Source organism: Lonchura striata, chromosome 3 (assembly GCF_050655825.1).
Source record: "Lonchura striata isolate lonStrDom1 chromosome 3, ASM5065582v1, whole genome shotgun sequence".
In the NCBI taxonomy this organism is placed as follows: domain Eukaryota; kingdom Metazoa; phylum Chordata; class Aves; order Passeriformes; family Estrildidae; genus Lonchura; species Lonchura striata.
Genome location: NC_140705.1, coordinates 90,517,815 through 90,542,776, shown reverse-complemented (window position 1 = coordinate 90,542,776; position 24,962 = coordinate 90,517,815). Strand labels below are relative to the sequence as shown.

Sequence of the window (24,962 nt, the reverse complement as noted above, 5' to 3'; positions counted from 1 at the left end):
AAGGAAAGAGTGTAGAAATCTCGGACTCCCAGTTTATAAAAAAAAAAAAATAATAGAAGGTTTGATGAGTGCCTTTGCCAAGGGGAAAATGGGCCTGAATATTACACCATGTTGAGGTTTCCTTTCTTTTGTCCTTCCCTTTGGAGCCTTGGAGTGGGTGATTTAAAATGTTGTGCCAGCTCTGCTCTGAACCCCTGTACCAGGTACCTGAAGTCTTTTGCTTGCTATTTGGGCTGAAAAGGACCCAACTGACTTAAGCTCATGTATCTAAGGGAACCCTTCCCACTAAACACACAATTCTACAATGCTGATTTTTTATTTATTAGCACTTAGTACATTTGAGAGGGAAGGGGAAGGGTGCTATTTCTCACCCAGAACATGCTCTCGGCAGTATTGGTTGTTTTTTATCCTAAGAAGCCCGGAGTAAGATGAGCACCAAGTTAAAGGAAACAATGGGAGTGTAAATGTCATTTAAACATATACATCTGCAAGCCATTCTCTCCTGAATGCTTGGAAAGTTTACTGTGTAAATATTGCTTTTTCTTATTCCTTCCCTGCTCTGCTTGCTTTCAGCCTGGGGACATGAGGAGGGTGCAGTACACGATACTGATGATAATGATGATACTGATGATACTGATACCATCACTGCAGAGTCCTTAAAGTCCAGATATCACCCCGTGCAGAGCAGTTGAAAAGCTCTGCCATTAAACAGGCAGGTGGAAGCCTCCGCAAGGAGCCCAACACAGGAACTGAACCATTGCAGGCATGGCCCTATTAAAGTACCTTTCAGTCTGGAAATGAGAAAAATGCCTTAGGCAGACCATTCTCAAAATAGCGTTGCAGACACAAAGCCAATATAAACATTAGATACTCTTAAAGCACATTTGTTTGAATCGTGGGGTTGAATTGACTCCTTCACCACTGACAGACAGTGCATATATCTCACTAGCAGCTCTCCAGAGGGTTCTCAGCTGTTTGTGTGGGGAGACAGAGACTGTTCTTCAGGGAGGTTTCTGTAGCATGGATATTTCTAGAAGGTAAAAGGTCAACAGCAAAGTTCTGGAAACATAGTAAATAAATACTCTGACAGCCCTGCCCATCATCTATGTTGACGGGATTCTCCTGAAGTTATTAGTGTTATTTATTTGTTTATACAACATCAGCACTAATTTATTTTTGTTAGGAGCCCCAGCTGTGGTTTGGGTTCCATTGTTACAATCAGTGGCGGGGCGTGTTATAACAGGCAGGTCCTCTTTGAAATATTAGTGCTTTACTCTGAGCAGCAAGGCTGAGTATGGGAGGTAAGGAGGGTTCTTCTTCCTACTCTACAACTGGAAAATGGTGGCATGCAAAATTTCGCAAGTTGGCCAAGGCCAAGGCCACCCACAGTCCAGAAACTCCAAGCTGGGGATTGTAAATCTGTCAGCTTTAATGAGGTGTCTGGCTGGGGAGAGTCTCATATGAGTCCAGTTTAAAAGTTAAACAGAAAAAGCCCTGCAAATGTACTATAGGAAGCACATGGTGTGCGTGGTCAGTCCTGCTAAAGGCAGTGCAGTGTGTCCCATACCCTCAGAGTATGTGTGTGTGTGTACTCGCATCAGTCTAGGTCAAGGCAGAAAAGGGGAAGATTTCAAAAGAGAGAACAAAGTTTACTGAAAATGCAGACCAGACAGTCCTGAAACTAAGGATTACCTCCTTTCTCAAAAAATGAAAAAGCCATACCCACATTTACTACCATGAGTGGCATTTCTGACGTGTCCCTCTGCTTTTTCTGGATGTGATGGGCGTTAGTATTGTAAATCAGCAGAGCGTTCCCTGACCCACTCAATGTGTTTCCCCTCATACCTGCAGCTATGCAGGTGCTCACAATTAGGTGGATTATGTTTCCTGACTTTCACCAAGAGGTCAAATACAAGGCAAAATGAGATGGAAAATACTGTAGCATGTAGTGGTAGAGGGGGCAAAAAGGAGTGAGAAGGAAAATTATTTCCATTCTGATGCAAACAACTTTTAAAAATTCATTCATGAACTCTCAATATTTCCTGTCCTCCTTCATTCTCTATTTTCTGAAATATGAAGATGGGGTGTTCCAGATGGAATGAAGTTGCCAGGATGATGGAAGGTTGTTTGTGCAAACTGAAAACCTTAAATATTTTCCTTTCTTGGGTTTAGGACCATGGTATATTCACAGGTAGCATTTGTGTTGCCATGACCCCTGAAAGCCTGAGCTTTAAAAGTCATGCAGATAATTATGGATTTTGTCCTGCTTTAGGCACCGATCAGCCAGTTTGAGCTACTTTTTGGGAAGAAGCATCTACAGGACAAAGCCTGATCTCACTCAAAAAGAGAACAGAATGCTACAGAGGGGATTTGTGTTATGGAACATGTTATGGAAATTGGAAGTCAAATTTCTTCTGTCACCTTTCACAATTTCCATTTCCTTAATGGCAGAATGACTTGATCATGTACAGGTGAAGATATTACTGCACACATGGTTCTAATGCTGTAAGGCTGCCAATGGATCTGAAAGGAAAGCAAGGAATTCATCTTAGGACAACCCTGATTTTGCCAAGTGAAGTCAATGAAAATATTTCTATCAGCTCCAGTTAAGCTTGGTTTTGAGTGCCATAATTAAACATATATTAGAATTCTGCCTCCCTGTTTTACCTTCCAGTAGAAATTAATCCTTTAATATCACAAGCATTCCCTTTATTTATTGTGCTGTTGTTGAGTGGAATAGGAGGTGCAGGCTTGGAGTTGGACTGCATCTGACAGCTGGGAAGAGACTTTAGGGCAGCCTGCAATAACTGTGCCACTCCTCTCAATTGGGCAAGGACTTTGTGAGTGACAAAACCTTTTCCACACCTTTTCAGTGAGACCAAACCTCCTAAAAAGAGTCAGAGTGGCTTCAGCAATTCCTTACCTGTCACTGTCTGGGACCCTGAGGGCACAGCCCTGTCCATGAGAAGGCTGATGAGCAGCACCAGCAGCCTAGGCCTGGGGCACATAGATTAGCCTGCTCCAATGCCACCCATCAAACCTCTTCATACAATTAATAGGGATACATGATTTCTCCAGCTCGCCTGAAAATACTAACAGTTCACTTTGCAAGGGGAGGAAGATACTCCTTTATTAAGTGCTAAAACAGGCTACTTCAGCCCTGTCCCAGATAATTAGAAACACCTTGTTCATCACTACCTAATTTTCCCTCAGCTGTTTGTGTTTGTTCTTGATTCTTTGCTGCTCTTAAATAAATCAGCTTTTCAATTTCAAATAAAGAGCATTCTAAAAATAACTGATTCCTGTGAATCAGACGGCTGGCTAAAACATAACCAAGTACACTTTTTTCCCCCCTTCTCCTTATTGCAGCTGTATTAGAGCAATCTGAAAGCAAATCCCTTCTAGTCACTGGTAGGATGTGGGAGGTGTTTGCACCTTCTAAGAGTGGAAGGTCCTGCTCAATTGGCCACACCTGCACTTGGTTTCAGAGCAAGGAAGTAGCTGGACTTGTGGGGAAGGGCTGGTGTGTAAGTATTGTGCTGATGTTGCTTTTGTGGAGGGCTGGAAGTTGAGGAAAGGCTGAATTGGGAATATACTGCTCTAGGAGTGAGCTGGAGCACTTTTGAGCTTGAGATAGAGACCTTTTTATAGGGTGATGATGTTAAACTGAGGAATACTGCCTGGATGAAAGCTGCTGCTGTGAAGGTGCCTCCTGAGAAAGAGGAAAGAGTGTGGAGAAGGAGTGAGAACTGGAGTTTAGCTGCTCTGTACAAAGCTTCCTGGTATGTCAGAACTTTTTCTCCTTGGAAAAGGGCAGACTACTGAGAGCAAGAATGCAAGACCTGGCAATGTGGTAACAGCCCTGGTTATCCTGTGAATCTTCAGAGTGAGGCCTGGCAAGCTCTGCCTGTTGCAGCTGGAAGATAGTAGCAAGGAGAGAAACCAAGCCATGCTGATTTGGACTGAGTGAGAGATCAGAGGTTGCTTTTTTTCTCTAGAAAATGCTCCTTTGAAAGTCTGGGGTCTTGATTAGCCCATTTGCTGTTACCTGTCTACAAACGGCTCCCAGACAAGATCTGCTTCAGCTCCTGGAAGTGATGCAGCGCTAATAGGTAATTCAGAATGGTGAGTGAGTCTTAGGGGACCAGTGTGGGCTCTTAGAGCCCCAAGACTTGTTTGGGATGATATCACAGTCTGCAGGACCCTTGGCAGAGATGATGGGCTCTGGATGGCTTTATTTTATATACATGTATACAAGCAGATGCATAAATAATCATAAATAACCCCTGAAGAGCTGTGGTGAACCTGCCAGCTTGCTCCGAGTGGCTCTGTGACCCCTCTGCCTGTGGCTCACCAGTGAGTGCTCCCTTCAGCTGAGCAGGAAGGGAACGTGAGGCTGAGTCTTGTGATGCAGTGTGATATTTGAGCCTTTTGTTAAACTGATGGCATGTTCTTGGGGTAATGTCTGTGAAGCTAAAGCTTTTATCAGCACAAGCAGTGGTGCTTTGATTCTAGTACAAGGAGGATGTTGTGAATCCTGGGATATTGCAGGTTCAGGGAAAGGATGACATCACTTAGGCAAGCTTTTTAAGCAGGTTCACCAAAATCTGCAGAAGTTTATGGGTCCAGATGAGCTTGCAAGTGTCAAATGCCTGACCTTAATTTCTGTTGAACTTTTAAGAATTAATACAGATGTTGATATATGATGTTGCTAATGACTAGAAGGAAAGGCTTGAAGTCCTTTGTTCTAGCATGTGAAACTCCATTTTTCTTTAGTTACCCAGGTTAATTAAGATACGCTTAATTTCTGGAGCAGTAACTGTGGCTTGTCATCACTATGTGCAAAGTGATGGGCCAGTTCCATAGGAACTCTCGTATTTGCCTTGCAAAAGTCTCTTCTCTTTGATCACTGTGGGTTCAATCTCTGATCCCTGTATGAGCCATTCACTTAAAAGTGAAACCCTCAAGGATCCTTGGGAGTCCCTTCCAGCTCACAATATTCTGTGAAATCTGTGATCTGAGTAAGACTTTGGGCCAAATGTCAGAAAATTTGACTGAAATAAGAAACTGGAAAATTTGCATAATGGCATTTGTCATGGTAGTAGCTGTAGCACTGATGAACTGAATTGCCTTTCTGTCTCTGTGCTTGGGAAAGCACCAGAATCCTTTCCAGCCTTTCACATACTGAGCTGAGGATGTGCTTCCTCCACCTGATTTTTGTTGCAACTCTGTAATACATTGCTAAGTTAATCTTTGGTTTCTGTTTCATAGATACCCTTCTCTTCATTATAAGAGTGAAGGAGAAAAACAGGAGAGGCATTTTCAAGTTATAGGATCATCTTTCTCTTTGGTCCATTAATTGCTGTTGTCCACCGGTATTTAGTCATCCCTCCCATCCAATGGAGCTTGCAGAGATGAGGAAGGCAGTCCAGGGATTGTTTGGAATTGTGCAGTCAAATGTCTAGGACAATGGAAATTCTAGGGATGGTTTGCCTGCTTGGAGTGATTTCTGATCCAATTAATCACTTCTTTTGAAGCAGATATGGTTTGGGCTGGGTAGAGGGATAGAAATCATTCATCCAACCCAATGTTCCTTTGTGCATTAGCAGTGACACTGAGCATGTGTACATGGGTCCCGAAGCTGGTTTATTGTTCAAAGTGTATCACTTAGTGACTTATCCTGGCTACTCCTGAACTCCACATGGACTTCTTGATGGACTTAGTTTGGGTTTTATTTTTGTTTTGCTTTATCACAATAACATTGTGGTCTGTTAAGATGGAGTCCCACAAACCTCTGATTTGAGCAGGAGATCATTTCTGCCTGCAAATCACTGAATCTACTTGAAGACAAAGGAGGATTTGTCCAATAACAACATCTCAGTAGAGGTCTGGGGAGCTTCTGGTGTGAGCTGTGGGAAATTCAGGACTCTTGGCCAAATAACCAATATGATTACATAGAAGCAATTTATTGTTTCTATTATGTACTTATTTATATGTACATGCTAACTCTACTGTATATGCTGTATTTTCTTATTGGTGCCTTTTCTTGTTGACATGTTTTGTATTCTTTTGGTACTTCTCAGAATATGTGTTTGGTTACAGTCTAGGTGTTTTGCCACTCCCCATTATTGGGTTTTTGTGGTCTTGGAATTTGATTTCTCAGCTTCTTCTTTCTTATTTTAGCACAGTTTATGTCTTAGTAACCTTGATGAATTCCAGAGGGCTCTGAAAAATTCTGATAAGAAGTTACAAGTGAGATGGCTGGTACACCCTGTAGACTATGTTGTTCAGATACATTGCTACAGTGAGCCAGGCTGTGGATGGGCTGGAGTGCAGTTTCAGGCTGTGTTGTAGCTGTTCCCTGCCTCTTCCTGTGCCCCTCCAGAGTGATAGTGCCCAAAACCTGCAATCCATGAGGAAGTTGTGATCCTTCCCTAGAAATGTATATACACATACTGTCTCATTTTATGCTTTTTATAAAAATGTTTTGGCTCAAGTGACAAATGCTGAGGTAGGAACCTGTCCTTTTCCCTGTCATATCAGCTCCAGAAGCTGATGGAGGTTTCTGCAAAGAATTTCTTCATCAAATAATTTTCTGGAGTCTCAGCAAAACAGCAATAAGAAACAGAAATTGTGGGAGGTAGTAAATGTAACATGCATGCTGTAATGGAGGAATAATGGTGTTTGACAGTTGCAACTTAAATGAAATGATTTTTCTAACATCATGACTTAAATTTTGTGGAATTTCTGGCCTTGGAAACATTAAAGACTCAACTAGACACGTCCCTGAGCAGCCTGGTCTAATTACACCTGCTTTGAACTGGAGGTTGGAGTAGATGACTTCCAGAGGTCCCTTCTTATTTAAATTATTCTGTGATTTCAATAAGAGTATCCCATACCTTGGTCCCTTTCTCTCTGTGTGGTGTGTAATATGTTACACTGTTTTGGCAGGGATTTTCTGAGTCGTTGAAGTCATTCATACTGAAATAATTCTTGAAAAGATTAATGAATATTATACCACACTATCATTTTACTGTGCGTGCTACTCTTTCTATCAGTGCTTGGCTGTATTTGTGGCTGCAGTAAATCAGTTTAGCCATGTGGATACTTAGTTGCAACACTTTAATTTTTTTCTTATATTCACATCTGAACCTTGATTTTCTTAGTACTGTGTCCAATGTTTGGTGCTTAAAAGAAGATTAATGGTTGAGGGTTATCTATTAACTTTTAAATTCATAACAAAACCTCTCTCAGACTTGGGCTAAGGCTCCTCAGGGGCAGCCAAATAAAATTTAAGATTGCTTCTAATCTTTTCCTTATTGCTATTATGATTTAAAGATCCTCTGTCTACATGAGAACTGGGCCCTAGGATGCATTCGTTTTCAGACAGGACTCCAAAGAACTCATATAATGTTAATATCTTTCACGCTGGTGAAATTACACTGATTTTATTTATTTATTTTTTTTTTATTGGCAGAGAATTTGGCCTATTCTGCAGTGGTTCAGGGTTGACAGATTGAAGATCCAACCTCTGCCAGTTGGCTGGGAGGGAACTCCAAGCCTTGGATGCACATAATCTTGTGGGAACAGTCTACTTCTGGAAATCAGGAACTATTTCCTTAAACTGCTGATTACTTGGAGACTGTACCACAAGGAGCTTAATTCTCTTGCCTTGTTTCTATTCCTAAGCAGCTGTTTCCTGGCTGTGGCTGGACACAGGGTACTGGGCTGAAAGGCCCTTGGATTTAGCTCAGACTGGTTGCTGGTATTGCTGTGGCTGGAGCTGTGCCTAGTCCTGGTGGGTGAAGGAGGACCCAGATAAATGATACAGTTGGGGACTGAGAGAGGGTGGTTGAGGAGGAGTGATAGAGGTGGTCATCCTTGACTGTTGAAATGAGGCTTAATTGCTGCTGTTCAACAAACACTGCTGCTGTTCAACACATGTCACAGGCTAAAATCTCCCTTGATTTTAAGGTCTTAATCATATTGCCCTGACAATCAGCAAAATGGACATATTGTGCGGACCGCAAGATGTCAACAAGACACACCCACTGTCCACATTTGGCAGCTTTTTTTGAAAAGTGAAATAACAAGCACCAGGAGTGCCAAACCAAACCTAAAATGAAGACAAAACCAGAAAGACCATCCAGATGGGTGTGTGTCTATTTGAAACAGACCTTTTTTCAACAGGTCTCATGACACGCTTGTCCCAAACTGGAATCCAAGTCATCAGGTTTATGGTAACGAATGATTCAAAGTGAGCAACTCCCTCCCCTTCTCTCTCTTTAGGTTTTTTGAGATTTCTATGGTGAGATGAGGAGGGAAGAAATCTAAGACTGTCTAACCTCAAACCTCTAAGACACAATTCTATTACTGGTGATGGATGGTGTGCAGTGGGAACACCAAATGAAAAATATATTGATTAAGTTGATACATGCCTTAACTCAGGGTTGTCTCAGACTTATCTGGGGAGCCCAGGTCACTCTTCTAAAGGATTTAATGGAGGCTTTTGAAGCCTGAAGACCTCAAAATATAAGGACTAAGATGATCACAGACCTGTCTGTATTGTTGCTGAGCATTATTTATTTACTTTTTCACCTCCTGCCTGGCTATGAATATGTATAGGCAGTTAGTGCTTTATAACCTTACATTCTTTGCAGCATTACTTATATAGAACTGATCATTTAAAATTAAATCTTACTTTTTATTGAATATTTAAAGACATCATTGTGAAGTATTCCAGAGTAGAAATCAATAGTTTAGTCATCCATAACCAAAACTTTTTCGATATTTTAAATGGAGTTCTCAAGTTTTTCCTCTATATTGAAACAATATAGCTAGAACAAAAATGAATGCTGAACCTTTTTAGTTAGCCTGAGTTGTAGTGCTTTCTCCAGCTTTCCAAATCTGCCATGGTCAATTAAGAATCACAGCACTTGCCATTTTGACTGAAGTTTTGTAGCTGTGGGTTATTAAAACGTGGGGGTTTCCTCTGTAATATATTGATGCCTTGGAAGCTTCTACTGTGTGCTCTGCACCCTCAGCCACAGAGAACAGAAACTTTCCATCAGTTCATGACATGCAGTCAAAGTCGCATTCAGCATGCACTAAACAGATACTATTCTGTTTGAGTTGGTTGACATTCAGGGCTGGAAATGAAATTATAAAAATCATACCTTATTCATAAAGTCACTGAATAGTTTGGATGGGAAGAAACCTTAAAGATCATCCAGTTCCAACCCTTCTGCCTTGGGCAAAGACATCTCCCATTGGACCAGGTGGCTCCAAGCCTTGTCCAGCTGGCCTTCAACATCCAGGGATGGGGCAGCCACAGATTCTCTGGGCAACCTGTGCCAGGGCCTCACCACCTAGTGATGAAGCATTTCTTCCTAATATCTAATCTAAACCTACCCTTTCTCAGTTTGAAGCAGTTCTTCCCTGTCCTGTCGCTCCATGCCCTTGTCAAAAGTCCCTCTCCAGCTCTCTAGTAGCCTCTTTAAGCACTGGAGTGTTTCTGAGGTATCTCCAGAGCCTTCTTCAGACTGAACAACTCTCAGCCTCTCTTTGAAGGAGAGATTTTTCTTTTGCCCTCCTTAACTTCAGTGGATGTGGATGTATTTTCTTAAGAAGATGCTCTGTATTTGCAGACTATTGTGTTTGTCAAGCACTATTGTAATTAGAATAGTAAATATTTGGTTTTGATTGAAAACCCAGTAAATATTTGTGTATAACGCATATAAATGGCTAGAGGCATTTTTCAATCGAGCAGATGCAGCCTTGCACGGACCTTTTTGTTGCCTTTAGATGAGAAGGCAAGGTGACCTTGTTTCAAGGGACAGCACGGCAGCCCAGCCTCGCCCGGGCCACTCGGGCCACAAACATACACAGACACCAATGTGGTGGATGGTCAAATGGCCTTTATTACCTTATCTTGTGAGGTTAAATAGTCAAGGGGGCTTTGCTACGTCAAAGGAAGAAGGTAGGGTCTCTAGGGTTAGTAAGGGGTGGAAAATTACTGGGTTAGGAGGGGTTACCTGTCTCAGGGGTGATGGATTACATATCACAGGATGAGGGGGGAAGGGTCTTGCTTTCTGTTACATCCCAAAATCTTCCATTCGCCTGTCCCTATCTACCACACCTTTCCCGAAAGTTTTCTTCTTTTTCTGAGAGCTAAGTCATATAGTTAGATCCAGAAATAGAGGCTATTCTCTTCATCTTCCAGGGAACTGAAGATCAGGGCAATGAAAAACATATTAATAAAAATGATCCCCAAATGTTCAAGCTCGCCTGAACTTCTGTATTGAGAGAAGTCCTGATCCAAATCTTTGCACCCCAGGCCCCTCTTTAGTTGCAGGATTGGTTTGTACTTTGCAACTTTTAAAATGTTTCTTTCAAATGGAGAAGGAAAGCAGCAGAGCAGAGGGGTGGTTGCTTGTTTTTCCATAGTTTACTTTGGAAATTATGCTGCTTTCATTTTGTTTCTGATCTTCTGCTTGCTTCCCAGATATGCACTTTATCCTCTACTGGAATTTAAAAGGACTATTTCTCTAGAAGTTATCTTGTTGGTGCTTTACAAATATGACTGCTCTCACTTAATGCAGCTGTAGTTGTTGAGATGCATCAGTGTGTGATTTAGTTTTGTTCTGGATTCCTTCTGGAATCTTCACAGTGGCATTAATAATGAAGTCAAAGTGTCTTCTTGGTTCCCCTAGTTCAAGAGAAATGCAACCATCTCTCACTGAACTGATGTGGAAACTACTTAAGATTCTGAGGCAGAGCTTGTGCAGTGAGGTGGCTCTGCTGCAGCCTGGGTTATACAGCAAGAGTGCAATAAATGCTTTCCCTGTTGCTGCTGGGCCTGGCAGGAAGTATGAAGGGAGGGTTTCTCCTCCTGTCTGAGGAGTCTAAAAATTATGGATGCGGCTAGAGCAGAGGAGGAAGCTGGGAGTGTTATAATGAGAGTGCAGTGGTTGTTTAATAATGAGAATGTGCCTGTTAATTGTGAGAGTTCGCTTCTCACTATATGTGTGCAAGACTCTTGGTGGAAGAGGGAACATTCCATGCATGCTTCCTTTCCTGCTGCTTTTTCATGGGGTTTTCTCTGTTGCTCCAAGCACCTTGTGCAGGCAGACATGTTCTTAGCACTTGCTCAAAGATCACTTGCTGTTCTGGCACAATCTAGCAATTTCTCCAATAGATTCCTAAAAGGTATGAGAGGGTCTAAATGTCAAAGTGTTACAGTGAGCTCATGGGCACTCTATTTCCTCTGTCCCTGGGACCCTGTGACTCTGATAACCCTGGACCCCTCCTTCCTGCCCCAACGGCTTGGTGGAGAGCCAGAGAAGCCCACCCTGTCCAAAGTCTATATAGATCCCTGACATTTCCTGTTCGTCCTCTTTTGCCCTACTCTCTACATGGACATCACAGAATAAAGAGAGCTGAACCAACATATATTGGGGTAAGAGCCTCTTTTGGAAATCTTTGCCATCTCCTGATATTCCTCCCCTCACAACCTGCTTACCTCTGAGCTAGCCTAGGATATTTAGGGGGCTGTGCAAGGGGGGAAACGTCATCAAAGTGTGTAGAGTAATAACCAGATCATTGCTAGGAAGAATATAAATTCCATAGGAGCAATAATTTACAGTCCCCCAACTCAAATTTTCTTCAGGCTGTAGAGTGATTGTGTGCAGTTATGTTAACCCAGGCATGGGGGTGTGGTCTGTCTCTTTATAAATACCACTACCTCAAGCATTTGCAGAGACAACCATCTCTTCTCTGCTTCCAGAACATACTTGCCTTGAAAGGTTTTATTCCATGGCACTGAACTTGCAGTTTAGCAGTGCACAATTAATGACATTTGTCCCTATTCCCCCCAACTTGCTGAATGAAAGCAGTTGTTGAAAAATACTTCCCTGGCTTAAAATTATGGAGACATTCTTCTTTCACTAATTAATGAGGCTATGGTTATTTATGTATTTATCTGTCAAAATTCACACCTAGGGGACTTTTTAGGTATTAAAACCTAGCAAGAGGTTTTGTATATTCAGATGAATGACTGTCCTTGTGAAAAATGTCAAGGTCTTTGTTCAGATTTTCTTCCTTGGATCCAGCTATATGGAGTATTTTGTTTTTTGAGATGCAGTCTTTCAGTGTTGGTAACACAATGAAATTGTCCAACCTCTGTGTTATATGATTTACATTTTCATAAAAAAATCAAAATTTTGATTTTTCTGGAAAACATCTGTTAAAGTGGTACAAACTCATTAATCACTGTTTCCTTCTATGGATTCATCATCCAGTTCTGAATGAAACCAAATTTCTGTTTTTTACTATTGGGTCACTAAGGCAAAACATTTAATGTGACTTTAAAAAAATAAAGGTGATGGGCACAGCTGTGGATATGATGGATACCTCAAACCATTTTGTATTACATAGACATCTTGCTAACCAAGGCAAAATCTATTTTTTCAAACATTTAAAAATAACTGGCTGGGAAATAACACCCATCTTGAACATGCTGTGGTGAAACTCTTCCTCAAAACTGAGGGTCTGGAACAAAACTTGAGAAAAGCTCAAACCCTGAGAAATTTCAGGTACATTCATTTTATGAATGTGTCCATCGTGTGGGCTCCATTGGTGACCAATCTCTTCAGAAATGAAAGAATAATAAAAAAATGCAGCTGAGAGGGATACAGTTCTTCTAGGGTATCCTCTCATTGTGAGCAGGATCAAACCCAACTGTGTCACTCCTTACAGATTTTTATTTAACCTGCCCTTAATTCTCCTAATGGTGGATGTTCTGTCCAAGAAAAACATTCTTGTGCCTCACTACTCCTTTACTCACAATGTTTTCCTGAATATGTGGAACTTAATCATATTTCTATTTGTTCTGACCACCGTGGATTAATTCTTTCCCCTTTTTTCAGCAGTCCATTTCTCTTCTCTTAAAGCAACAACCCCAGTTTCTCAGTCTTTTTTGGCAGCTCATGATTTCTGAACTTCAGAACATTCCCATGACTCTTCTCTGGAAATTCACTAAATGGTCCAAATCAGGGTGTAATTATTCAGCTGAGGTCTTGCAAAAGCTGAATGAAGTGGGCACTTCATTTGCCTCACAGTTTTTACTCTGGTTATGTGTTCCAGGATGATGGTTAGGGCTTTATTTATTCAAAAACCTGGTTCTCTTCATGCAGCCAGCGCTTCTGCACAGTCCTTACCTCTTCTTCTAGCCATACATGAGTATTCCCACTTCAGTGCAAAGATATTGCACTTACTGAATTTTCTTGGATATTGTTTTTTGCCACATAATTAATTAATTTAATTTGGAACTCTAGTCCTGTTCTCCAAGGCAGATTCCCTTCTAGCAGCAATGTCATCCATCTAAGTTATAATATCTAGGCTAGAGGATCTACATTAGTTGGTACCACTTTAAAAGTTGGGAACTGTGGTTAAAATGCAATTTAGAAGTCCCATTTTGACTTGAATTCCTGGTCAGCCCCTACAGGAAAAGTGCACCCAAAGATCTGCATCACATTTTAAAGAGGAGAAAGCTGAGGCCCAGAGGAACCAGCAACTTGTCCAAGGTCATGGAGGAAGATGGCAAGGGAGCAAGGTTCAGGCACAGCTGTGTCAACTCCCAGACCAGGGCCTCAACCACAAGCCCATCTCTTTGCCCAGATGAGTCTGTGTGTCTGCCTCCTGGGCAGAGCCCAAGCCCTTGGTGAAAGATCAGGATACAGTGTAAGCAAAGTTGTGTTTATTTTAAAATGTGGTCCTCTGCAGGCTCTGGATATCGGCATGGCCGTGGAGCTGCCGGAGATGTTGGAATGCGTCATGGGATTTGTGCTGCCTCGGTGTGTGCAGAAACCCTGAGACAAACACTAGTGTAGCCAAGGCAGGCTTTAGGAAGCAGGAGGCACCTCACCTGTTGTTGATTACCACTTCTGTATATCCTGTCTGCTTGGGGGAAATCTGGCAAATACATGTCGGGATGAGTGGATAGTAAGAATAGGAAGGAATTAGTTGTCATGGGGAGGTCAGAGTGAGTGGCACAGCTTGTTAATATTAGTCCTGAAGCCAGAGGGGCTCATAAGATATACTGACTTTGGGAAAGGTGATGCACTGCTCCATCTGAATACTTGTCCTGTGATTTCTCTGTGTGATTTAACTGGACCAGCTTCACAGGAATGCCAGCTGTAACACGTTCCTTGGGAGCAGAGAGGTGATTATGCCCTGCTTTGTTTTTTGGCTCATTATCACAGGAAGTGTATGCCTACTTCTCTGGTGGCCTGTCTTGCAAACATCGTTGGAGTACTAGAAACATGAAGCAGATGTGGGTGAAGGGTAGAGTTTCTGACTAAGGCTAGTTCTGTTACAGGGGATGTATCTTAGAGAAAAAAAGGGACATCTAATTCAAAAACATATATAAATCCAGAAAAATAAGGTCATCTTTAAGAAGAAATGTGTAGTAGTTAAGTGATTTGCAGTGAAGATTCTCTTCTAGTCTATTTCATCTTGGATTAGACACCTATAGTTGCCCAACTCTATACAGTGCCAGGGTTAAACCTGTGCTGTGTGAGCCATGAGTGATACTGGAATGTTCAAAATGGTAGGAACACTAGGTAATGCTGTTAATGAGATGCTTGGGAGAACTGTGTTCTAAGATCCTCTGAACTGTAGCAAGAAAGAATGGGTTAATGCAGCTTGTGGGGAGACAGGAAATTTCCCAGCTGGAACTGATTAAATCTGCTCTGTAGCCTAAGCTGCTCAGATGGGAGACACATGGCAGAGTGAGATATGTTGCTTAGCTCTGAAGGATGTCTTATCGCTAAGTGGGCCTTGAGCATTGACTGGAAGTCTCCCTCCATACTTAGGATGGATCTCCTGGGCTATCAGCCGAATGTCAAACCACATTTTTAACCTTTTCCACACAAAAGTTTCACATGCCCAAGAAGAGGCATAGAAGTGAAAATAGAAGGTGAATAGAGGTGAAATAGAAGCTGTGTTTTTTCTTCATCTGGCCACCAAGCCATTAGAGAGGCTTTAGAGCTGTCAGATGCCTCACTGTCCCTGCTCCTTCCCCTCTGCTTCTAGGTAGTGCAGTGATATGAAGTGTGAGGCAACCTGGACTGTTCAGAGGTGGGAGAAGGACTGGGACAGCCCTGCTGTCAAACTGAGTCTTAGAACCTGACAGGTGTCAGGGCAGTGTTAATTGTGGCTGTATCTAATTAGCAGGGCCTGTGACTCCAGCATGAAGCTCTAGTTCGTGAGCAGTTTCGATTTGTGCAAGTTTTCTCTGAGTCATTTCGGCAGATCTGTATTTCTTCTAAATCAGCTTCAGCTATGGGCATAATCCTGTGTCCAGCAGGGATTGGTGCCAGAGTCTGTGTGGAGTGCTTCCTTACAAACAGCTGTGGGACAGACCATCTCCAGAATCCTTATTTGAGGCTATTCTAGTTTTAAGAAAAGTATTTTTTACAGAATGCATCCATATTTTTTTTTCTTATTTTTACTATTCTTACACACCTCAGTTCTGAGGCAGGACTTTCTAGAAACATTCCACATCAGGCACCTGCTTGGCTAATTTTCTCCATCTTTACAAGGTGTCTCACAACCTCTGTCAGATCCTGGAGTTTTTCTTTCAGCTCTGTCTGGAGCAGCTGGGGTGCATCAAGGCTCATGCACTGAGGCAAGGCTTTGATGTTGCTCCAGTGATACTGTTGATAACATCTGATTGTTTTCCATCTAGATCTTCTCAGAAATTGATCTTGATTGAACACATGTTAGGCCCTGTAAAACTAGACAAAAGCTCCTCCAGTGGGGCTAAAACAGCAGTTGCACAACTTTGGGTTTGTTTTCTTTAATAAACTATTTTTCCTTTTTTCTCTCTTTCACTGGGGGCTGGGAGAAGCAGCAGATGTGGGGAGAGACAGCTCATGCTGAGAAAGGAACCAATCGTGTTCCTGCTGATTAGAACTGTAATAAAGAGAGGAGTTTTTGCCTTTGAGTAGGAGCACTGATATTACCATGAGAAAACTTCATCTGAGCAGTGTTCAGTGGCCTGGCCAGGTTTCAATTCCAGTATCTTTTGCAGTAAAAGGCTCTTTTATCAACCTGTTCCCTTGTTCCTTAAAGAGCTGTCTCCCTAATGATTCAGGCCTTGAGCCCTGGTGATATGGGAAGAGAAGGAAGACTTCAATTTTGAGCAGGTGCCCTGAAGTTCTGATACTGCATGGATTTCAGCAGGTACAGGTTTTCTTCAATTCTGGGAAACAAAACGGGACACATATTTTTGTCAAAGGAAGGTGGGCATTTGTCCCTCAGCTTTAATAACTGCAATAGCCAGAGGCTGCTGTTCCAGCTTCTATGAGTGCTGAATTTGACTTTGGAGTAAAATGTGCCTGTGTAACACCACCTGGAGTCAAATTGCTGGATCTTTCTGTCGTTTTTATTCTGCTCTTTAGCTTGAGAGCATTTTTTGAGGTGACAACATTTACACAAGAAGAACCATGGAATTGCAGAGTCATTTCTCCAGAATGAAACCCACATACTTTCAGTTTGAGGGTCTATTTTTATATATGTGCTAGTCTCTGTTTCCTTTATCCTTCATCCAAACGTAAAGGGAGGATGAAATTCTCTCCTGAGCAGAAGGTGAGCACAAAGAGCATTTGCCACTGAAAAGGACTGGGTTGAGCCAGAAGTGATCTGTAGGCCCTGCTACTAAAGGGTGGATGATTCCTATGGAATGGTACTACTCAGGATAATTAGAGATGGCAGTGCTGGTCCTGGCTGGCTTTCATCTCCCCAGGAAACTCAGGACATGCACAGTCTCAAACCCTGTGGAAGTGCAATTGACTTGAGCTGGCGCTGCTGAAACCAGCAGCAAAACTCCCATCTTGACTTTCATTGCAACAGCATCATCATCTGCAGGAGTCCCCTGGGATAGGAACTGCAGCGAAGGTTGCATTACTGGGAATTTCTCCTGCATTTGTGAAATGCAAATACCTACACCATAGTGTGAGGCTACTGCTAAAGTTTCCCACTTGTTGTTCTGACCAGAAATTCACATTAGTTTTGAAATGCATGGGAAGACTGCTGGCAGCACAGGCAAAGAGTGTCGTGCTCTGTTAATTTTTTAGCATGCAGTAAAGCCTGAACATGTGACTTCAACTTTTTTCCCCTGGTGGAATTTGCCTTGGCTTGGTGACTGAACCACTTACTCTTCTCTTCCCTGTGAGTCTGGGTTCCAACACTCTGGCAAATGCATCTTAAATATTTGAGGCCCTTGAAGTTTTTCTTAGATTTAAGTGTGGTGACACAAATTATGTAAAAGCTTTTGCTACATAATTATTCAAGCCTTAACATCTTTAAGTGTTTTCTGATGTTCTGCAGCTCAGTATGAGACTTGGGGTTTTTTTTGCCATGATCTGCTTTTGTGGAGATCTTGATATCCTCTGCTTGCTTGATGAAACAAATCTGGAGGCAAAAATGAACCTTTACAGAAAACATCTTTGGTTTCCTTAATAATGATGATTTAAATACCGCTGATAATTAGATTCTAAGTGACTCAGAGTAGATTTTCAAAAGGCCAGTGGCCTAATGATTGAATGTCTGTTCCTATTGAAATAATTCTCAAAAATGTGTTGGTTAGTAAGAGATTCTGAGAAAGAACCTGAAACTTTCTAAATAGATTTTGGGACTTGGTCCAGTCTGAGCTTGTACCCAAATACAGCTGATGTAGCAGTGCTTTCGCAGCAGTGCTCTGATAGATGAGTAACATGAGCTGGGACTGCAGCCTGGCTGTGAGCAGGTGACAGGGAAGGTGGCGTGACCCCCTGGTCAACCAGATCAAGGAGGGAAGATGGTGATCTGAGCTACTGGGTCATTTTCATTCCCTATCCCAGTTCTCTTCTGCTGCAGCAAGCAGCATTTTATTAAGAAATACTTGCTGCTGAAACCAGACGAGACTGTAAAGCCCTATCTGGGAGGAAAAGAAGGAGAATAATTCCATTTTGAGTTCTCGCATGCCATCAGTGCTGTACGATGAGAATGAGTGGGTGAGACTCAGTATAGCTTTACCTTAATGCTGTGGGTCATGTAACTGAGGTACTCAATGGCCTAGCCAACTGTAATGGGAAGAAAAATACGAGATTCTTAGCTCATCTTACCCCCCAGTTGAGAATAAAGTCCCTTTCTTTACAGATGAGCAAACCCCAGTCCAAAACAGGGAATGCATTTCTGCATAAATGTGGCTTAATGGATAAGAAAATGTAACATTTTATATGTGAATCAGCATTCTGGCTCCCAAAAGGTTATTCAGCTAGTCTAAAATATAATATGCTTGGAACAATGACAGCACCCCTTCTGTTATATTGTAGATACTTTTACTGTATTTTGTTAAGGATCAGTGAAAAATGAAACATTACTCCTTAATCCCTGAAGAGCCGTCTAACAGAGCAGTTGAAACGCACAAGGAATAGCTATGAAGAAGAAAATAATGGACTGGCTGTTTAATCCAGGAGAAAGTCTTAGGTGGCAACTCCTGTTTTGCTATGAATAGCAATTTCTCTGTAGACATTTTATTTTGTGTTGATTGAGGGCAGTAAAACAGCAAAACTTTGTACATGGCCAGAAGTCAAACTGATGGTTAGTTGTGTACCCAAACAAAAAGGGTTTGCTTTCTACCTCTGCCCTTGTAAATCATGAAGTGTTTGCATTTAGAAGATGAACCCTGGTGCATGGAAGCAGAAGACCTGTATTTCTGGAGGCCATCCCAACAGAAGGGAAAGGCATCATCAGTGCTTGGATCACAGACATCTCTTGCACTTTTCTTTTGGTTTTGTTGGCAAAGAGCTAAGCAGGTACCACTGGTCTGTTTGGCCCTTACAGTGTGCCCATGCAGCACCTGGGGAGAAATGTTCAAATCTGCATAAAGCAATGGGGTAGATAGTTCCTGCTGGGGTTATCTTGGGAATTAGCATGTCTGGTTCTCTGTGGGGCTCTGAAAATTGTACCCTTGCCAGCAAAGAAGGCAAAAAGGCTTCTTTTAAAAACTGCTGAGATCTGCAATGCACCCTGAGGTATTCACAGAAGCATTGCATTTCAGGACTACATTAGAAACATAAGATCTAGTTATTTATTTCTCACCAATGCCCCAGCAGTAGCCTTCCTAAATAACTTCTGTGTTTAAAATGTTTAAAATACTTATCATTAGCCTATATGTAGGATTGTTTTAAGGCACTCTTATGCCCTTTGCTGCTTCCACAGTTACCAAACCTTGGGAGAGAGGTGGATGTAGACATTAAATGCTGGCTCATTGTTCCTCTGGGGAGAAGCTAAGGGCTACTCAGAGCCAGTGCTAGTGCAGATCAGTGTGCAGAGGAGCTGTCACCAGCTTAATAAATTGACTAATCCTGCCTCCCTTTTGGCTTGGCAGGACTGGGATGTGGAGAAACCTGTATTCAGACTGTGCCTGCCTAAAAGTTAATTTTGAGTCTGGGCCAGATAGCTAGCATTCAAGAAGTGATACCTTACTCACAAACTAAGGGTCTCACATGTTGTTCTGCCACTTTTTTACTAATATTGTGGATCTCATTAAAAGGTGTACCCTAAATTTAGAGCAGATGCCACAGTATGGTATTTGTACTGTATCCTGGCCAATGTTTACTTCTAATGATGCCATCTGTGCTTCAGTGCTGCTCTCTTCCAAATGCTTTTAAAATGGGTCAAAGAAATTCGAAGTAGAGAACTGATAGTTAAAAATAGTTGTAACATATTTGACATACTGGCTATTACCAAGCTGTGTGCAAAGTTGTTTAACTCAAGACAAGAAGCTGTAGAGAATCAGCTCTGGAAAGCAGGTAACAAAAATAAGTAAGCAACAGTAGGTTTTTTCTTTTAAACAGACAAGGAGAACCACAAAACCTTCCTGTCCCTAGTGAAACAAAAAGATCATTGCAAAACAATCAGTCACAAAAATGGCATGCTTGGAAAGAACTCTAGACACCTCAGAGGGGAGAGAGAGCTCCACATTCTGGACCCTAAAGACATGATCCTCTACCTGAATGTGTCCTTTAAGGACTCATCCTCTCAGTCAAGCAGCATCTGTCAGTCTGGGGATGGTGCTGCTGTTTTAGCAAAACAGTGTGTGAACACTGGAGGGCAGGTGGACCTTGCAGCTTTAGGATTTGGGGCAAGCAGCTCTAAAGACGTTAAAGGATTGCCTCCATGTAATACCTCTGGGGAAAAGAATACAGTTATAGTCTCCCATGCCACTCTGGATGTTATTTCGAGTCCATTCTCTCCTTCAGCTGAGTTGAGAGAGTGGCCAGCAGGTGAAAAGCTGACAGTGCCTCTTCTAGCTCCCACAGCACAAAATTTGTCTCTACTAATTGTTGTGATAATAACTCAATTAATCTCTTGCTGAACTGTATTTATGATTTTGATTTATATCCTGCAGTTTTTTAATGCTTTGAACCAAGGCTACAGACAGCTTTAGAAATGTTTGTGTATAGTATCACGCAAGTGTAAACTCTTTTGGTTTTGAAATTGTCCAGCATTGATTAAATTAATGTGACTGTGGAGATGAATAACAAGTAAGCAAACTGACCATTTTAGAAAAAGAAAGAGCGCTAGAGAGGAAACATCTCCAGATGCTTCTCCAGCTTCCTGTTCAAACTTTCAATGGTCCATAGAAACTGCAAATAATATCTAAGACTGATACTTTTTGCAGGCCCTGAATGCATCCCATGAGTTGCGTTCCAGAAGTGAGAATGTTACACTGACAGGATTCTGATACAAGTACAGAGTTAGCGTGGGCCAGCACTGAACAATTCTTTAGCTCTTTTTGCTTTTTTTTTTGGCTTTTATAGGTGGTCTAGATCTACACTTAATGTGAGCAGTTATGATGTTTTTGTCTTGTAGATCTTAACATAGGTGGGAAGACCAAAGAAAAAGGATTCTAATGCTTGCCAGCAAATTAGAAATGTGTAAAGAACTTAGCACTGGAAAACAGAGGTGTACTAAAGAAACAGGGATGTAAAATGCTATAATTAGGAATGTGCTCAGCTGGTTAACCAGAAATATACATCTAAGTTGCTGTTATTAGTCTACTGAGTGGAGTGCATAACTGCAAGTTTTGAAACTGGGAAAAGAAAATAATTATTTCTGCAAATAATACTTCTCTGATCTGCTCTGCTCTGCAAGACCTAGTTTTAAATGGAATAGAAGGACTGTACACTTTGCACAAGCAAACCCTCTAGTGCCACATGTTGCACAGAAAAAAAAAAAAGACCTGCAAGGGCATTGGGATCATTGCCACAAAACCTCACTGCTGAGATGATGCTAATAGAACAGCAAATTCTCTTGCTTGTTGTATTTCCAAGATTAAATGCTTTGGCATGGCTAGTGTGCTCCTATGCAAAAAAAAAAAAAACAACCAAAAAAAAACCCAAAAAACAACAACAAAAAAGTTCAAGTGTCACTATTCTACTCTTAGCAATTTTTTCTCAAGCTGTTTTCATCTCCTGTAGTTGTTGAGAAGGAGAATCTCCCAAAAAACGGAATTAAATATCTTTTTACTTCTTACTGCTATCTTCTAATACTGACCAATTTGTTGTGCCAATGGTTTTGTTGATCCTGCACACAGGGAGGCTCAATGACCCACTGTGATCCATTCCAACCTTCCCCATTCTGTGGAATGCTTGAATCTCCATGTGGAACAATATACAATCCTCAGCACCTGGCTAAAACTCACTTAGAAAGTTTTTGAGATGAAGTTGGGCTGACAAGCTGTGATCCTGTGAAATGTTAAGCTGTCATATGCTCTTCTAGGAAATGGAAATTATTGGAATTGATAAACTTTAGAGAGGGTATGGGATACTACCACTGAGTGAGCATTTCTGCTGCCTGATCTCCTGTTAGTGGTGAGATAAAAGCTGCTGCTTGAACAGGAACATGCAGGAGGTCAGCAGATCCCACGTAGCTACTGCTGGTAGGCTGAACAGTGGGTGATGGGGAGAAGTGATCTTAAGAAAACCCCTGGCTCCTTTCCTGAGAGTTTAGACAACTAAGTTGCTGCACCCTTGCTCAAGGCTGGCTGCGCATCAGGTGAAATGGGTGAAAAACTATTTCTTCAAGTTACTGCCAAGCAACTACACTTTGCATGGCTCTGTGCTTCTTTCTGGATCAGAAAAATGTGAACTAGATTTGATTGAACTTTTCTGGTGATATTTAAATCATGAAGTGTCTCATTAGATTCAGTGGGCAATGAGACTGATGGGAATTTTCTTCTGAGAGGGGCCTGAGGCTCTCAAAACCAAGGGACTCTTGGCAGGACATCCAGTGCATGGCTTCACAGGCTTTTGTATTTCTTAAAAGCTAATGAAAGAAATGAGCCTAAAAACAGCCTCAAGGACCCTGTCACTTAACTGGATTTAATTTGCCAGACAATAAAGTGAGAATTGATGACCCTGGGTCCATGTGTAAGATAGGACTTTGGTGGGGTGAGGGGACAATGAGGGCTCAGCCCGGGTGATTTGGCTCCGGGCAGGACTCAGATGCTGGAGGTTGTATGCAAATGCACTGCTGGTGGCCAGCGGGGCTGGAGCGATGAGTGTGCTTCCCATTAGCATCTGTTGTTACACAAGAACACAAATTACTTCTTTGACAAATTACATGGGTCCCCTGCCAATGACAAGTTTTGTTCTATGTCAAAACTGAGACATTATGCGGGTTTTTTTCCCCTCATATGTAAAAAATTATAATTGCTGATTTTTCTTTGCTACATGGTCATTTCTAGCCCTGGATTTTGGCATGGAAGACCCTGTAGGACTGGCCAACTAAAACAAGACCTTATTTATACAGGGGTCTTGTTCATCTTTGGCTCCTTTGGGGAGGTCTTGATAGCCCAATGAAGGTCTTTTTCCAAGACTTGTGCAGTCCAGCCTATCATCCTTGATCTAAAAAAAAAAAATAGCAAGGTGAGTCTGAATCACCTGGACACCAAGGTCTACAGGTGAAGCTGTCAGTTTATAAAGGTGCAGAAAGATCTCATGACAGTGACTGATAAAGTGATATTAAATACAAATAAGTTCTCTGCTACTGACTGTGATCCTCCAGCCTATTCCAAACAGATCTTTTTCCTTCCCTCAGCAGTGGGTTCTGAAGAAAAGACACTGATAAAGTCTTTTAGCATCTATAGCATCCAGTTGGTCTTGCAGTAAATTTTCCTAGATCCTGCTCTTTTACTGGAGAGTTAGAAGGCCTCTCCACGCCAGAATCTGGCAGCAAAACATCCACTAATATGCTAACACGGAGTGTTATCAGCTGCCCTATCAGTCAGGTCACAGGCTTTAAGGGTTGATACTTGCTGTGGCTTGAAATGCAACCTGGGGGATCTGTGGTTGATATCTCAGAACCATCATCTTGTGGGTGTTGCTGAGGCCAGTGTCAGGATGGAAAAGGTGGGGTCAGCTAATTATGGCTTTTCCAGAGATAATGCAGCTGGAAAGGGAGGGAGATGGGAGTGTGTGGCAGCACTGCTGGTTTTGAGAATTGTGTTGCTTGTCCTGCCACCACTGACTGCTGTAGTTTGGGCAAATGCATGTTCCTGTTTGCAGTTCGGGGGCTGCTGTGTGGCTAAAGAGAGCTCCCAAGGCCTGAAACATGAGCCATGGTCTTGGTGTGCTCCTTTGTGTGCAGCCTTATGTTGGTGCGAATTGTATGTGCAATGTTGTGTCTTGTTTTGGTTTTCTGCCTTCCTCAGTTGGTACCAGGATGTTCAGGATGTTTAAGTAGCATAAAATGTAGTTTTTGGTGCTAGAGCCATGTCTCACTTCAGCTTCTGCTAATGTCACTTTCTCATGCTGATTGCTGTTGAGACTTCTGACCAGCTGCTGATAGACACAAATCTCTGCATGATTTGTTACAATGGCTGGACTTAATTCAGAGCAGAAATAGATCTCAAAGAATTGCTGTTTCCCCTTGCTCCTAGCAAAGTGTGTGTGGAGAGTCAAATACCCATGAGCATGTATGGCTGCTCAGCAAACAGCATCCTACTCAGATCCATCCTCCTTGCCATTGATCCCAAATTCTGTGGCTGCTGCTACTGTGGTATGTTTCCTCCCCACTCCACCCACTCCAGGCTGCTGCTGGTGGTCTCCAGCTCCATCCTTCCTTCATCAAAGACCAAAATGTCCATGTTACAGATGGTGTTAATAATAACAATTGTGTCTCCAACAGTGCTAATGGCCGTGGGCTTCCTTTCATCCATCTCAAATGTTTCAAATCCTCTTCTAGCACTGACCACCCTTTTTTTAGGCAGCTCAGTGGGGTGGTTTTGGCTTCTGGCAGGAATACCAGCAGGCTTAGGGATGATGAAACAAAATTTTGATTGCAGGACTGGGCGGGTTCCCTCTTCTCACTCCCTTCTTGCTGCAAGCTGTGGAGTGAGATAGCAGCTGAGGCAAGACCTTGAGCTGTGGGTTCAGGAGCAACCTATTGACCATGTTTGCCCATCTAATGTGAGCTCAGAAAAGTTTTATTTGAAAACTTAATGTATTTCTGGGCTTTTTACATGCTACAGGGAAACACCTGAAAATTAATATAAACTTGAAAAATTCAGCCTTTTTCAAGTGAAGGTCACATCTTGATTTAGGAACAAACTTCCACTTTCATCCATTTTTACTGTTCTTCTATTTCTCTGACCTTTTCAATCTCTCTAGAACACATCCTTTCTTTTTCCAGTGTGTGAGAGTAAGACTTAGAAGGATGAGAAAAGTTGCTGGCTCTTTCAGGAACAGCAGCAGATTTTTAACGGATGAAACTGCTGCCATAAAAAAGGTCAATACCCTTAAAATCTCTGAATATTCCAGCTAAATCAATAAATGTGACATTCCTCTGGTTTGTATCTGACTCGGTGTGCAGCACTATGAGACCTTCCTTTGGGCAATATTTTCAGCTTC

The 24,962-nt window shown here is 42.0% G+C and overlaps 1 long non-coding RNA gene across 1 annotated transcript in view; it reads left to right on the top strand.

Moving 5' to 3' along the window:
* The first annotated feature begins 3,989 nt into the window (after positions 1-3,989).
* The window catches only part of LOC146768006 (uncharacterized), a 32,401-nt gene continuing 11,428 nt past the window's right edge, over positions 3,990-24,962 (top strand). The window contains exon 1 of the long non-coding RNA XR_014954434.1: positions 3,990-4,125. This is a non-coding gene — a long non-coding RNA (uncharacterized LOC146768006). The remainder of the gene's footprint in view (positions 4,126-24,962) is intronic.